General features: G+C 44.0%; 1 protein-coding gene across 1 annotated transcript in view; it reads right to left on the reverse strand.

Annotated features, from left to right (window-relative positions):
- The window catches only part of NUP188 (nucleoporin 188), a 3305077-nt gene that overhangs the window by 941206 nt on the left and 2347599 nt on the right, over positions 1-16272 (reverse strand). The gene's annotated exons all lie outside the window — the stretch shown is intronic.

Here is a 16272-nt window from a genome sequence, read left to right on the forward strand (position 1 = left end):
GGGGCATTCGCAAAAGATGCTTTAAAAGGCTCCGCAAAGTCACAATGACGGAGCCAGGCCTGACGTCTCATGACTAGGCCTGCTCCGTTAGCCCTAGCGGCTCCCTCTGTGGCGTGGGACAATAGCCACATAGAGGTATTTGAAATTGATCTCAGAGTGGCCATTCGGGTCGAGTACAATTGTTTGTCATCCGCCGACATGGACTCGGGAGGGGAGGCAGCGTATTCTTTGATAAGATCCCGCTGCATCCTGATGACATGTGCCATATAGTTCAGAGACCTTACCGAGAAGGTCGCTGAACTAAAAACTCGCTTCCCTAAGCGGTCCATCGAGCGGGACTCCTTGCTCGGTGGATGGACTGAGGGGCTCTCCTGAGCCAATTCCCTCTTCGTGGCTGCCGCCGTCAACATGGCATCTACGGGGGGGGGGGCCCTTACTCCAGTGTGATCAGTCTGAGGGGGGGGGGGGCTAAGTATTCTATCCGGGCGTTTTGGTACTGGCTCCACGGTGTCAGGATCCTTCCATGGCCTGGTGGTAATGAGGTCCAACAAGGGGTCTGCCGGAGGGGACACCCAAGAAGTAGACGGGCCTGCTTCGAATGCCTCCAGAAACACGGACTCGTCGGAGGAAGACTTGGGGGCAGACTACCCACCTCTGATCCTCAGCATCTCCATGATGTCTCCAAAGGAGACATCCTCAAGGGGTGATCTTGGGGAGCCTTCCCCTTCCTCCAAGTCAGTGTCCTCAGTTAAGGACTCAGGGGAGTCCACGTGCCTCCTCTTGCACTTATGCTTGCGGGACACTTCCTCGGGGGGGCTGTCCGAGGAGGCCTCGCCAGCTACATCTGGGACATTGAAGCAGGTTGTCCCTTTGGCCGGGTGATGGAAGCCTGGCCCAGCAGAGAGGGAGTGCAGGGAGGAGCCGAGACAAGGACCGGGAGTCCGGATGCTCGCAACAGAGCCCTCTCCACAACATCAAAAGCCGAGGGGGAACCACTCTCTCTTGGATCCGAAAGTAGGTTCCCACTCGGATCCGATGAAGGGATCGGAACCGGCACAGAGACCATCGGATCCGAAGGACCAGTGCGCTCCGACCTGGATGGAGCCGAAGGCACACTGAATCCCTCGGATTCAAAGCTCGGGCCACAGCTCCGAGAGGTCGGATTCGACAGGCTCGAGGGCAGGGTCGGATCCGAAGTACCAAGTACTGTTGGCGCCGACCCACCCCCGGCTCCAATGCTGCTCGGCTCCGAACGCTCCGAACCCGGGTAGCAGGTCGGAGAAGTAGCAATAGGATGGAAAAAAGGTGTTGAGCTCCCCCTCAAAAGGAGGGGAGGCAAGAGCACTCCCATCTGCAGCTGGGCCTGGATGAACCTTCGCATCATCCAGTCCAAGTCTGCATCGGACATACTAAAGGTCGATCTCAAGGAGGTCACAGAGGCAGGCCTGGAATGCTGCCTCGATGACCTCGATGGAGATCGGGCCTCCTCCTCCTCGGGCCCTGGGGAGAAACAAGGGGATCGGAGCCGAGGAGGAGGAGGAGACCTAGAAGCAGTAGAGGGAGAAGCCCGCTTAGCTGGCGGGGCCGAAACGGAGGTCTCGGCCCGCCGCTTGTGGTGCTTCTCCCTCCGTTTCTCCCTCCTGGCCTCCGACACTTTAGCGGGAGTTTGAGTCCTGGACGGAGGAAGGGGGGCAGGAATGGCAGCAACCACAGCCTGTGGTGGAGCCACGGGAGCAGCGGAGGCCGGAGCCGAGTCCGGGGGTAAATGTCCAGCCAGGACCAGCTTCGACCTCCGCTCTTTCAGTGCCCTGGGGTTGAACGCTGCACAAATGGTACAGCCTGAGGTGAGGTGTTCAACCCCAAGGCACGAGACAGAGTGTGGCCATCAGCCGGGGAGAGCTTATGGCCACACTCGGTACATTTAGAAAAAATGGCTTTTGGGGCCTCAGCCATACTTAAAGAAAAGTAATGTAACACACACACAGGCCCCAAAACACAACACACAACACACACACTCTAACGACCAGCGAAGGGAGGGAAAACTACTTAAAAGAAAATATATTACTCTAAAGGGTACCTAACACTTACACACAGAAAATGTCTGAGAAAAAATTTAGAAAGTTGACAGAAAAATAACAACTTAACTGCCAAGACTAGATGAGCTCGCAAGAATCCAGCTATCCACAAGCGCGGCAAACTAGATCTGAGGTCATGGAGGATTAGCAGGGGATTATGGGTGAGGGGAGGAGCTAGGAGTTCGGATCCATTAGCTTGAAACAAGTTGCCGGCTCGGATCCGATATCGGATCCAAGACCCACAGGTTGCTGACAAATGAACTCCCTACTTCAGATCTACCATTGTGCAGAAAGGAGCCACTGAAGGATTCTCATGTGCAGCCTCGCCAGTGGTACTAACGTAATGGCAGCCCCCATGGAACCTAAGTGTTGCAGTACAAGGAGTGCAGGTACACGGATCTGAGAAAGAAGGTCTTGGATTTGGTGTTTTATTTTCAAAAGCCTGTGAGGAGGAAGAGAAGCATGACAGGATGTTGTGTCGAAGACTGGTCCAATAAATTCCGGTGTCTTTGTTGGGGGCATTTGAGATTTGTCCTTGTTGATTGTAATCCCCAAGCAGAGAGCGAGACCTTGAGTGTAAGAGAGGCTGTGGACAAGGAGATTCCTGGTCGGAGCAGTAAGGAGCCAATTGTCTAGATACAGAAACACATGGAATCCTTGTAGTCGAAGATGAGCTACCACAAATGCCATGCATTTGGTGAACACTCGGGGGGGGGGGGGTGTCGAGAGACTGAATGGCAGTGCCCTGAACTGGTAGTGACTGGCTCCCAGCCAAAAGTGGAGAAACCTCCGGGAGCAGTGATCCATCTTTATGTGGTAGTACCTGTCCTGGAGGTCTATAGAGCACATCCAGTTGTCCCTTCCTAGGAAGGGGAGAATGGACTGTAGCAGGACCATCCGGAATTTTTGGGGTTTGATAAATTTGTTCAATAGGCTGAGATCCAGGACTGGTCTCCAGTCCTCTGTCTTTTTTGGCACTAAAAAAAAACCTTGAGTAAAACCCAGATCCTGTCTGGTCTGGTGGGACTGGTTAGAGGACTCTCTTTCTTAGCAGCTTTTCTATTTCTAAGGCTGCTAATTCCCTCTGATTGGGTGGCACATCGTGGATTCATTTGACGGATCTGGGTGTTAAATCAAATGGTATTTGGTAGCCTCTGGATATTATTCTCTGCACCCAAACATCGGTAGTAATAAGTTGCCAGGCTGGTAGGTACAGAGAAAAATGACCCCCGACTGCTTCCAGAGGAAAGCAATCGGGCTGCTGCTCAGGAGCGCTGGTAGGGTCTGTCGGAGAACGAATCTCTAGCACCCTGGTTACGCAGACCCCCTCAACCCCGAAAATAGTGTCTTCCAGATGAGTTGCCCCTCTGCCCCGGGTGGATTGCTCACCACGAGTGTCACGAAAAGATCCTTGGGATTTCTTGAACCACATTTTTTCTTCCTTCTGATTCCTGGAGTAGGACCTCTGGGGGGGGGGGGGTGGTGGTGGTGGTGGTGGAAAAGCATATGTCCACAGCAGACAAGGTCTTTCCATCTTTCTCACTTCGTGCAAGTGTGTCTCACACTATGGGTCCAAAAAGTGCAGATTCGTCGACAGGTGCACTGACAAAGGAAGATTTAAAGGGGCCTGCGAAGTCACACAACCGCATCCAGGCATTACGTCTCACGAGAATGCCTGATGTGGTAGCTCGAGCTGCCCCTTCGGTGGTGTAAGATATCAAACGCATCGAGGTTTTTGAGATGGATTCAAGGGTAGCGAGCTGCGAGGCAACAGTGTCATGCACCTCATCAGGCAGTACCCCGCCAAAGAGGAAGACATTTCAGAAATTAGGTCTCTTTGGAGGCGAGTGAAGTGTGCCAGATAGTTCAGCGACAGAATGGCGAAGGTCGCTGAAGCATAGGTCCGCTTCCCTAGTCTGTCCATGGTCCAAGACTCCCTGTTCGGAGGATAAACAGTGGAACTACCTTCTGCCAGTTCCCTCTTTGTGGCCGCCGCCACAACCATAAAATCAACTGTCAACTGCTGGGACCAGTGGGGCTGGTCTTCAGGTGTAGATAAAATTTGGTCTGGCCTCCAAGGGACAGGTTCTACGTTGTCCGGGGCCTTCCAGGCATGCTGCACAATGAGCTTAACAAGGTCATCTGCCAGTGGGATTACCCAGGAAGTAGACGGTCAGGTACGGAAGGCCTGCAAGAACACAGATCCCTCAGAAGAAGGGTTAGAGGACTTCCAGTCTCCCCGCTGCTTGAGGATTTTGAGAATGTCGCCAAAAGAGACGTCGTCTGGTGGGGAACCCTCCCCCTCATCACAACTGGTGTCTTCAGTGATAGATTCCTCCGGAGAATCAAGGTGCTTCCTCTTGCACCATTTCTTCCAGGCTGGCTCCCCAGTGGGATCTTCTGAGGATGACTCCGGAGAAGGGGTTCCCTTCAAAGGCTAAACTGACAAAAAAACAAGAAATTTTGAGGAGAAACTATATTAAAAATCACAATTTTCTACTTAGCTTTGAGAGAAATTGCTAGCAAGTCTAACAAGAAATGCGGCAAACGAGATCTGGAGTAACTCGGAGAGGGGCATTATGGGTAGGTCTTAGCTGAGAGTTTTTGGTTGGCGCAAGCTTGGAAATAGCTGTATCGGTTCCAAGGATGGAACCAAAGTCCTAATAGTAATAGTAAGGAATGAACAAAGATTTACAACATCAGATTATATGTTAGAAAAAGCAACAGTCATGCACATTACAAAATGAAAGAAACCACAGGCTTTTCAATAAGCCTAAACTGCATATAACCTACTAATGACAAACATTACAAAGCAGCTTAACATAACAGAATAAGAACATTTGGAAATACCGGACTTTTTGTAGGGGACCCTAAAGTATATGGCATACTTCATGTCATTAATGTAAAAAAAATACTCAGTAGAGGGGAATAGAAGGCAGAAAGTTAACAGTAAGTAAGTGATGTATTTAGAGATGTATAAAGCACATGCTGTTTGGTGTGTTAAAGATTCTTTGAAAGACATAAGCCATGGTACCGGATGCACCAGTAAAGTATTTGGTTCTAACTGTTGTGCAGCTTTTTTTGCATTTAGTAGTTGCAGTTGCTCCTCCTCTTCTTCTGTGAGATTCCCCCTGTTTTGCAATACTTTATCATTTGTCAGTCCCTGTAAATAATTCTTGTTACTTCTTTACCATACCCACTTTTCTAGAACATTGATATCCACTTTAATTTATCTCACTCCCTAGCTATATTTTCAGAAGAAATTTCTATTCTCTCTAATACGTCCTGAATAATTTTCACTACCAATTCCTTAAATTCCTCTCTTTTCAACAGATAGCTGGGAAAGCGCCAATGTCTCATTTTTATTTCATTACACTGTGTTTTTATTTTAGTTATTATTGGGACATGATCTGAAATAGTCATTGGTTGCATATCAAGACATTCAATTACATGCACATGTTCTTGTGAAATGTAAAATCTGTTTAGCCTCACTCAGTTTATGTATCTTTGGGAATAATGTGTAAATTTACTCTGAACTGCTAGTGCTGAATTCACATCTTCCATGCAAGATATTTTCATACATTTCTTCAGCCTGCCCTCCTTTGTTATATTTTCCCTCCTGGGTACCCCAGCCACATGTTCACTGTTTCTTAATGGTCTTATTTTAATAGTGCATGATTTTCTTTGCATGCTATAAAGTACAAATTTCTCAGTTATTTCTAAGTGTAATGGGGATAGAGTGCTCCTTTTTTTCTCCTTGTTGTTTCAAGAAATGTAGGCACTGCAATGTAAAGAAAAGAAAAATATATATGGTTAAAAGAGCATGACAAAAGAAAAATTAATGTGCTTTTTTCAAATTCTTGCATAGAGGAATGGCTGGGTTAAGGCCCTTAGCTTTATCCAGTAACAAATTTTATGAGAAAGCAAGTAAATGAAAAAGAATATTGGTTATAAGGCTTTTTTTCTAGTAAATAATGTATGCTTGGTAGTTTTGTGTCCGGTTCTCATAGCTCTAGAGACAATCAGATAAAGAGGAATGGCTTGGAGAAAATCTATCCAGAAAGCATTCAAGTGTTTTCCCAGCTGACAGAGCTATAAAGATAAGAAAGCCAGACAGCACTTAGCAGAAGGCACCTGAGTTTTGTGCGTTATTAAGTCAATATGTTTTTGGGGGTAATGGAGTCATGTTTGACTTCTTGTTTTAGGGCTTTCAATAAAACAAAAAGTTTTTGTAAGATATGAAATAGGCTCAAAATGAGATGACAAGAAACAACTGTACAAAATATTAACTTGCCAAAGAGTATATGCTTGTAGCACAAAAGATGGAATCAGGCATTTAAAAAAAAAGTTGTTGCACATAAAAGTGGGGAAATGAACTTCCTGTAATATTTTTAAATGTGAATGGCTTCACAAATAAATATAAAAAAGAAAGAGTACTGAACTACATTAAAAAATGTAGAGTGCAAATAGCTATGCCAGAGAAACACACTTGGAAAGAACTGAACATGTGAGTTTGAGAAAGAAAGATTTTCAGGATGGTTATTCAGAGGAATACCTGGGACAAAGGAAAAGGGGAGTACTTTAATTGCAAGAGGACCTCCAATAGTGATAGAAGAGAATAAAAAGATAATAATGGTAGATTTGTAGTACTAAGTGGCGACTGGCAAGGGAGGAGGATTACACTGTCATATATTTATATTCTACTGAAAAGTGCTAGAATGGAGCTTAAGAAATTTCTGGGAGAAATAATTAGCTTTCAGCAAGGAATATTACTTGTAGGTGGGGACTAGAATTTGATCTACAACAGTGAACATGTGGCTGGGGTACCCAGGAGGGAAAATATAACAAAGGAGGGCAGGCTGAAGAAATGTATGAAAATATCTTGCATGGAAGATGTAAATTCAGCACTAGCAGTTCAGAGTAAATTTACACATTATTCCCAAAGATACATAAACTGAGTGAGGCTAAACAGATTTTACATTTCACAAGAACATGTGCATGTAATTGAATGTCTTGATATGCAACCAATGACTATTTCAGATCATGTCCCAATAATAACTAAAATAAAAACACAGTGTAATGAAATAAAAATGAGACATTGGCGCTTTCCCAGCTATCTGTTGAAAAGAGAGGAATTTAAGGAATTGGTAGTGAAAATTATTCAGGACGTATTAGAGAGAATAGAAATTTCTTCTGAAAATATAGCTAGGGAGTGAGATAAATTAAAGTGGATATCAATGTTCTAGAAAAGTGGGTATGGTAAAGAAGTAACAAGAATTATTTACAGGGACTGACAAATGATAAAGTATTGCAAAACAGGGGGAATCTCACAGAAGAAGAGGAGAAGCAACTGCAACTACTAAATGCAAAAAAAGCTGCACAACAGTTAGAACCAAATACTTTACTGGTGCATCCGGTACCATGGCTTATGTCTTTCAAAGAATCTTTAACACACCAAACAGCATGTGCTTTATACATCTCTAAATACATCATACTCTAAATACAAAGACAAACATTTAAAACCACATTACACACATTTTGTGAAATACTCCTACTCACATTGAATGCAATTCATCTGTTTTAAATAACAATAAGCTACTTATTTAAACAAAATTCACTTGCGGTAAATGTAAAGTGTGTAATAAGATTAGAAACATAGATGGGGTCAACATTAATGGTAGGATTTACAAGGCCAGGGATGAGTACAATTGTGAGTCCTAGGGGGTGATTTACATTATAGGTTATGGATGTCTTCCAGTTCAATGGTATATAGGGCAAACTAAAAGGGCAGTGAAAAAATGAATTATGGAGCATTTAGGAGACATCAGGAGGGGTAGTCTGGAAAGCCCAATAGCAGAGCATTTCATCAAACATCATGGTGGCTCAGATTCCACTTTTTCTTATAGTGTTAGCCAAGCCCATAACTTGTCAGGGAGAGGAATTCTTGAACAGGTTAACGTTATTAGAAACAAAATTTATCATCAGTTTTGGCACCTTACATCCAAGGGGTTTAAATCTGGACGTTAATTTAAATATGGGATAAGAAATATATTATGTCCTTTCATGTCCTGTAATTAGAATAGTTTCATAAAAAAGTTAGTAAATCTTTATGTTAGGGAACATTATGGAATTTTATTTAAATAAGTAGCTTACTGTTATTTAAAAAAAGATGAATTGCATTCAATGTGAGTAGGGGTATTTCACAAAATATGTGTAATGTGGTTTTAAATGTTTATATCTTTGTATTTAAAGAGTATGGGAATTGTTTTGTGTTTTTTTTTTTGGAGAAGAGTTTGAGTTGTGTGTTTTATGCAACTACTAAATGCTCAACAGAAAATAAGGGATTACTAGGATAATATGCATGAGTTTAGAAAGACTGCTGTTAAGCAAATGTTTTCTGATAACAATAGAGCACAAAAACTTTCAGCACAATGACTCAGGCAACAGAAAGTAGAAAGGGCTGTCAATAAGTTTAGGGAGCCTAAAACAAAGAAGACTGCAAGAGATTCTGTAGAAATATTAGAAACATTTCGGAAATTCTATGAAAGTCTGTATAAAGCAGAGAAATATGGAAATCAACAATAGGTACAAATGGAAATGTTTATGGAATAATTAAATATGCCAGGGTTAAAGGCAGATGAGGCTCAATTACTATTGGTTAGGACAGGAGGAGAGGAGATAAAAATTGTGATGTATAACCAATCTACGGGAAAGTCCGCAGAAATAAATGGAATTTCTGTGGAAGTTTGGAAGCTACGAGGGAAAAACTGATAAAGATCTGGGAGGTTTTAACAGTGCTTTAAGAGAAGTACCGACATCCTAGAAGAAAGTGGTGGTAGCTGCAATACCTAAAGAGGGTAAAGATTCATCAGACCCGGCTTCATACAGGCCGATTTCAATACTAAACCATGACTATAAAGTGTTTATGTCTATGATGATTTAAAGAATAGAAACAGTGATGCCAAAAATGATGGCCATGGATCAATGTGATTTTGTGGAGGGGAGGCAAACATTTGACAACATTAACAGAACATTGATAATCCAGAGGGAAGCAGAATGTAAGAAAATACCACTGTTGTTGGTGGATCTTGATGCAGAGAAAGCATTTAACAGAGTAAGCTGGGATTATATGAGCATTTGCATTCTCTGAGAAAATCATAAGGCCGATTAGGAAGATACATGAGGGTGCAGAGGCAAAAATTCAAGTGGGTGGAGTCCTCTCTGATAATTTCCACTTGAGCAGAGGAACCAGGCAGAGGTGTCCTCTTTCCCTTTTGTGATTTGGATTACATTTAGAACCACTGGCAAGGAAAATAAGGGACTCAAAATTCAAGGATATAATTGGTATGGCAGTCAAGAAAAGCTGGGTCTGTTTGCAGATGATGTTATTTTATACCTGACAAAACCAAAGAAAGACATTACAGTATTGTGGAACATTTTGAGATGGTTTCAAATCTTTTCAGTATACAAAATGAATGAAGCTAAAACAAAGGCAATAGCGGGAAATTATGTACTCACACAAAAATTGGTTCAGCAATATCCAAATTTATGGGGACATGATAAATGTATTTAGGAGTATGGAATAAAAATGAGTCCGGTGTGTTAAGGATATGTGGGAAGAGACTAAAAAGAAAATACAAAAACTGAGAAAATGGAAGCTCTGTTATATGGATATCGATAGTAAGATGCAAGCAGTTAAAATGTTTTTAGTTCCTTTAGTCTTATACACAGCTCAGGCATATTTTTATCAAACAGAGAAAAAGTTGTGGACAGCAATTAATAAAGAGCTGAAGGATTTTATCTGGGAAAGGAAGATGGCAAGAGTCAAGTGGGATAAGCTGATTCTTCCAAAAGAAGAAGGCGGATTGGGATTAACCGATCTGAAGGGGTATTTCAGAGCAACACAGTTAAGGCTGCTATACACAGTGCAAGCAGAAAAAAAGAAGTTATGTACTTAAAACATTCCATCTGGGTTGTCAATTTTCATTATTACTCAACGTGGGTTCGAGTCTGAACCTTGGATTATACTCGGCCGCTTTTTTATTTATAGATTAGGATCTGACTCTCAAGCTCCTCCATTACCAATAATGCCCATATCCTCAGAGTTACCTCAGACAGAGTTTGCTGCAGCTATATAAGTCATACATAAACGATGGACAGAGAATTATCAGCAGATAGAATCAAAAGCTCAAAAGAAACAGCAGTTCATAGAACACCTCCGCAAATCTTCCCAGAATGGACAGGGGGGATGGAAGGAGGGAAGGTTGAGGAAGAATGAAAATGAAGACAGTTGGAAACATTATGTTAAGTACATGACTTCTTTATCTGATGATGTCATCTTCATTCATTCCTCAACCTGTGGGACAGAGTCCCCAGCTACAGTAACCCTGAGTGGACCTCATGGAAGGATATTCTGAAGCACTGCGGAGCCAAAAGCAGCCTTACTTCTGGAAAACAATATCTAACTTGTAATGTGTGACAAAGGTATGTGAGTTTGATCAAGTAGCAGCTGCAGAAATGTCCTCTGTCACAATTCTATAACAATAGGCTTAATATGTAGACATGGATCTAGTAGAATGAGCTTTAAACATTACCAGGTAAAGGTATTCCTTTGGCAGAATACACATGAGAAATGCAGTCAACGATCCATTTAGACAAAGTGAGTTTGGACACTGGCCTTCCCTTTCTAACACTGGAAAAGGAAACAAAAGGCTGATCAGTTTTTTGGAAAGATTTTGCCCTGTCCAAATAGAAATGCAGCTGTCTATGGACGTCTAACAAGTGGAAAGTGTACTCGCCCCAGTTCTGAAAATTGGGAAAGAAGACTGACAGGTTACCTGGCTGATATTGTTTTCGGAGGCATCTAGAGGTAAAATGTAAGGATTAGTACACAAGGTCACTCTGTCCCTATAAAAAAAAAAAATCAAAGAGGGGGTTTGACTGATAAAAATAAGAATTAAATGAACCATCTTGGCCGATGTGATAGCCACTAAAAAGGCAGTTTTACAGAACAGGAGCTTCAAGTCTTTCTTGGTTGAATATTCAAAAGGAGGTAAGACAAGAGCTTGTAATATCATGGGCAAGTCTCAAGGAGGAGTGGGATCCTTTATAGGCGGTCTAACTAAAAACGTACCACGAGAAAGGCCTTACATAATTTAGATGAAGTCAAAGAAGATGAATTGTCCCCAGTGTAATAATTTGAGACGGCTGCCAGTTGCACTTTAATAGTAGAAAAACTTGCCCCGTTTTGGAAGACTGAAGCAAGAAAATCCAAAACTGCAGGAACAGGGGCTGTAAACGGATCCAAATGTTTTTAATGAGCCCATATTGAAAATCCCTTCCATTTACTTTTATAAAATTTTCTAGTAGCGACTTTGTGAAAAGATATTAAAATCCTTTGAACTGGTGAAGAAAGCCTGGTATTTCTAGTCATCATCGGAACTGGAGAAACCATGCGGTCAATTTCAGTCTTGGAAGATCCAGGTGAATCTGCCCTGGTGGGTGGGACAGAAAATCTGGATGTGGCTCCAGCATCCATGGAGGGCATACAATGCAAGACCTAAGAAAGGGGAGCCAAATATGTCGAGGCCAAAAGGGAGCAATGACGACCACACTGCTTTTCAACCTCTGAGTTTTCTACAGAAATTTGGGTATGAGGGGTAGGGGAGGCTAGGCATGAAGACCGGAGGGCCAAACATGGACTACAGCATCTCTCTCTCTGACTGTCCCTGGGGAGAGATCAGAAAAAAGAACCCGCTGCATTTCTTGTTGAGGGGTGAAGCAAAGAGATTGCCGCAAGGTTGACCCCACTTGTGGAAGATCATGTTTGCCACTGACTGATTTAGGGACTACTCGTGAGGCATCAGAATAACTCTGCTGAGCTATCCGCCAGAATGTTGGATTTCCCCAGAATGTGTGTTACAGTCAGGAAGCAGATGGAAGACATCGCCCATCGCCAAACTCTCACCGCTTCTCGACATAGGGGGTAAGATCTGGTTTCTCGCTGTTTGCTGATATACCAGACAACAGACATATTGCCAGTTTGTATTGCAACTGTTCCTACAGGTAGAAGGCTCTGAAATCCTTGCAACGCTAGAAGCACTGCTCTTATCTCTAGAACACTGATATGCAACTTGGTCTCTTGAAATGACCATGTGCCTTGGACCAGCCGACCCCCTCTTCACCCCAGCTGGGAAGCATCCATGGCAATTGTGGCGCTGGGGGAAGGAAGAACAAACGGTCATTCCTGCAAGACTTCTGAGTACAGCCGCCACAGAAGAGTCTTTGCACACTCGGGACAACTTGATCGGGTAAGGGCAGGAGTGTAAGGACCATTGGACTGCCAGAGTCCAATGAAATACTCATGTGTACATGTGAAGTTGGAATCAAGGTAACTGTGGCAGCCATCAAACCTAATGCTTTAAGGACTAGACTTGCTGGAGGTATTGGAATGGCTAAAATTTGTCTGATATGTGATCTTAAAGTGGAAATCCTTTCTAAGGGCAAAAAGGCTATACAATTGGCTGTGTCTAGATGTGGTCCTATAAAGTCTATCAAGTGTACAGGTTGTAGCTGAGATTTCTGCAGGTAGAGGCTAGTCGAAGCAGATAGTCTCTGGCTTATAATAGTAGATGCCTGGTTGGTGCTGTCAGCAGCCATCCATATAAATAAGGAAATACATTGAATCCATGCAGTCTAAAGTGAGCTTCTACTACTGCCATGCATTTGGTAAAACCCAGGGGCTGTGGTGAGACCAAAGGGCAATACTCTGAACTGACGATGACTTGTTCCCAGCCGGAAGTGGAGAAACTCTCTGGAGCACCTGTTTATTTTGATGTGATAATACACGTCCTGAAGGTCGATGGAGCACATCCAGTTGTCCTTTCGTAACAAAGGTTGAATGGACAGAACTATTGACCACCCAGAAGTTCACATCGTCTGCTGATTTCTTGAGTAAAGCTAGGTCCAAGATTGGCCTTAGGTCCCCTGTCTTATTTGGCACTAACAACAACCTTGATTAAATTTCAAATCTGACTTGGTCTGGTGAGACCTCCTGGATGAATTTTTCTAACAGCCTTGCGATTTGTGACACTACTTCCTCCATCTGATTGGGTGGAACATCAGGGGGATTTTTCTTTGATTTCGGTCTTTTGGAAAAATGGAATGGAATATTCTCTAAAGCACCCAACAATCATTTGTGATGGCTAACCAGGTATCTAGGTGCAAGGATAAGCACCCCCCTGACTGCCTCCAGAGACAGTCAGAAAACCTCTCAGGAGCACTGAAAGGACCTATCCGAGAAAGAGTCTTGTGATGCTTGATTCTGGGGACCCCCCCACCGAGGACGGCATCCACCATTCTAGTTATTTCCCCCTCTGCCTCTAGGGTAAATATCCCTGTGATTCCTGAAAAGGAACTTGAGGCATTTTGAGTCACAATTTTTTTTTGCCACCATGCTGGTTCCAGGAAAATGGTCTTTCTGGGGTAGAAAAACTGATTCAGATTGCAGACAAGGTTTTTCTGTCCTCCTCACTACAGGAGTGTGTCTCCAACAGTGAGGACAAGCGATGACGATCCATCAAAAAGGAGCACTGGTGAAGGACGTCTTGAAAGGTTCCGCAAGCTCACAGAGCTGTATCCAGGCATGGCTCCTTATACCAGTGCCTGAACCGGCTGAACTTGAGGTATCCTCTGCCGCATGTGAGATTAGCCTCATGGATGCATTACAGATAGACTGTAGGGTGGCCAATCTGGAGAAAAAAAGTGTTCTTCTCCTCTGCAGACATGGACCCTGGGGCAGAGCTAGAGAGTTCCTTAATTAAGCCCCTCTGCAGTCTGGTGAAATGTGCCAGGTAATTCAGCGATCACAATGTGAACGTTGCTGAAGTGTACACCCGCTTCCCAAATCTGTACAATGCACTAGCCCCTAGACTCCCTGTTAGGTGGATGGACAGAGGAGCTCTGTTCAGCCAGCTCCTTTTTAGTGGTTGCTGCAACAACCATGGCATCTACTAGGGAACCTTTAGTCCAGTGCTACCTATTGTACAGGGCAATAAGGATCTTGTCAGCTCTCTTTGGAATGGTTTCTACAGTGTCTGGCTCTTTCCATGCCCTACAGGAGACATGGTTGATAAGGTTATCTGCAGAGAGGGGAGACACCCAAGATGTAGACGGGTCAGACCTGAAGGCCTCCAAACACACTGACTCCTCTGAGGAAGGGCTTTGGGTAGACCAACCACCTCTTTGGCACAGGACTTCAAGGATGTCTCCAAAGCAGACATCATCTGGTGGAGATCTTAGGGACCTTTCCCCTTCATCAAAGTCAGTGTCTTCTGTCAGTGATTCCTGAGGGGAATCCAGGTGCCTCCTCTTCCTGTCTCTTCCGAGGAACCTCCTCAGTGGGATATTCCAGGGAGGTGTCAGAAGAAACGGGGTGCTCCGTAGGGGGAGCTGTTCACATGCTCTTAGGGTCTGGCATGTCCCTGAGGTGGAGGATGAGAGCAGGCTCAAGCGCAGAGGACCAAACTTGAGTAGGACTCGAAGGAGGTAGAGTCGAAGTAATTCTTGGCTGCAAGAATACCCTCTCCACCACTTTGAAAGCAGAAGGACCCAGAGAGGCCAAAAGCAATCACTCCTGAACCGAAGGTCTAGGAGCAGACAACTCCAAACTCTCACGGGTCCCTTGCCCCAAAGGGGGAGTGGGAGCAGAGCTGTCATGCACCAAAGCTCTGAAAACTTCAGAGTCGAGGACATTCCCTCGGATCAGACGCCAAAACCCTTTGGCTCCAAGATCCATAGTGCTCTATGAAGGTTGGAGCTGACTGGATCTGAGAATTCAGAGCCAAGGAAGAAGGGACCATTGGGTCTGACATGTTGACTCTGGATACCTCTGGATCCAAGGGCTCTGAAACTGGAAGTTGGATTGGAGAATGAGAAATCAAAGGCACAAAGGTAAGCTGCCTCATGGAACCGGTAAGAGACAGAACGGGCAAAACTCCCATCTGTATCTGTATCCTGAGGAATCTCCTATTCATCCTTTTCCACCTCCGCTTCAGAAAGGCTCTATGAAAACCTGACAGAGGGTGATGTGGAAGGGGGCCTCTAAGGCTTCTTTGGGGTTCCTTGAAGAAAAGAATTCAAAGTAGGAGATATAGCCTCTAGGGAGGGGCTAAGAGTACAGGACCGAGGAGGTGACAGCTTGTGTCGGACCCAAAGACCTCAGATCCGACAGTTTCAGAGTTTTAGCTGGAAGCTCAGAAGTAGCCCTCTTTGGAGGAGACCGGTCAGGGGAGTGATTTCTGTGCTTTGAGCTCCTTATGTTTTCTAGTAACGGGTTGAGCCACTGATTCAAAAGATGGACCAGCAACAGAAGCAGGCTGAGGAAGAAGACCCTTAAGTATCAATTTGTTTCGGCATTCCACAAGAGCATGAGCATTGAACCCTGAACAAATTTCACAAGATGCATCTAAATGACTGGGCCTTACACAGTAAACGCACTCCCTGTGGGCATCAGCTCGAGGTAATCTTGTGCCCAGAGTAAGTGAATTTTTTGAACCCAACAGGCTTGTCAGGGTTATCAGCCATCGTAAGCTTAAACCACCACTACACAACAGAGTTTTTTTTTTTTTTTTCAAAAAGGAAAACAGGAAAAGAGAAGAAACTGCCAATAATGGTAGGGATAGAAATACTCAAATGTACACAGGTATCTAAAAAATGTAAACGAAGAACCTGAAAATAATAACGTTCATAGAAAGGTAAAAAAGGTGACAGGCTACAAATAAAAAGCAGAATTTAACAATAAAGTTGAATTAAATCACTCAACCCACAAGGAGCTATGAGACACAGAAATCCCAGCTTGCTAGAAGTGCAGCAAATGAGATCTGAGGTATCTTGGAGGACAGGACCATTATGGGTGAGGGTGGAGCTCAAGAGTTGGATCTTAAGCTATAAAAAAAGTGGCAGCGGAGGATCTGAGGTTCGGATCTGAACCCACAAGTTGAGGAACAAATGAAAATGACATCAGATCTATAATTCAGAATGGAAAGGTATGATGATGAAACCGGCTCAAGAAACAAGGAGAGACTGGGACTTTGGATGCAGACCATTAAGAACAACAATCATACAGAATAATAAATTCACAAAGTAGCAGAAAGTATTCAAGGAACTAAGCCAAATCGGGAATGGAGAAACAAGATTC

Source organism: Protopterus annectens, chromosome 16.part0 (genome assembly GCF_019279795.1).
Source record: "Protopterus annectens isolate FY-2018-M chromosome 16.part0, PAN1.0, whole genome shotgun sequence".
Taxonomy (NCBI): domain Eukaryota; kingdom Metazoa; phylum Chordata; order Ceratodontiformes; family Protopteridae; genus Protopterus; species Protopterus annectens.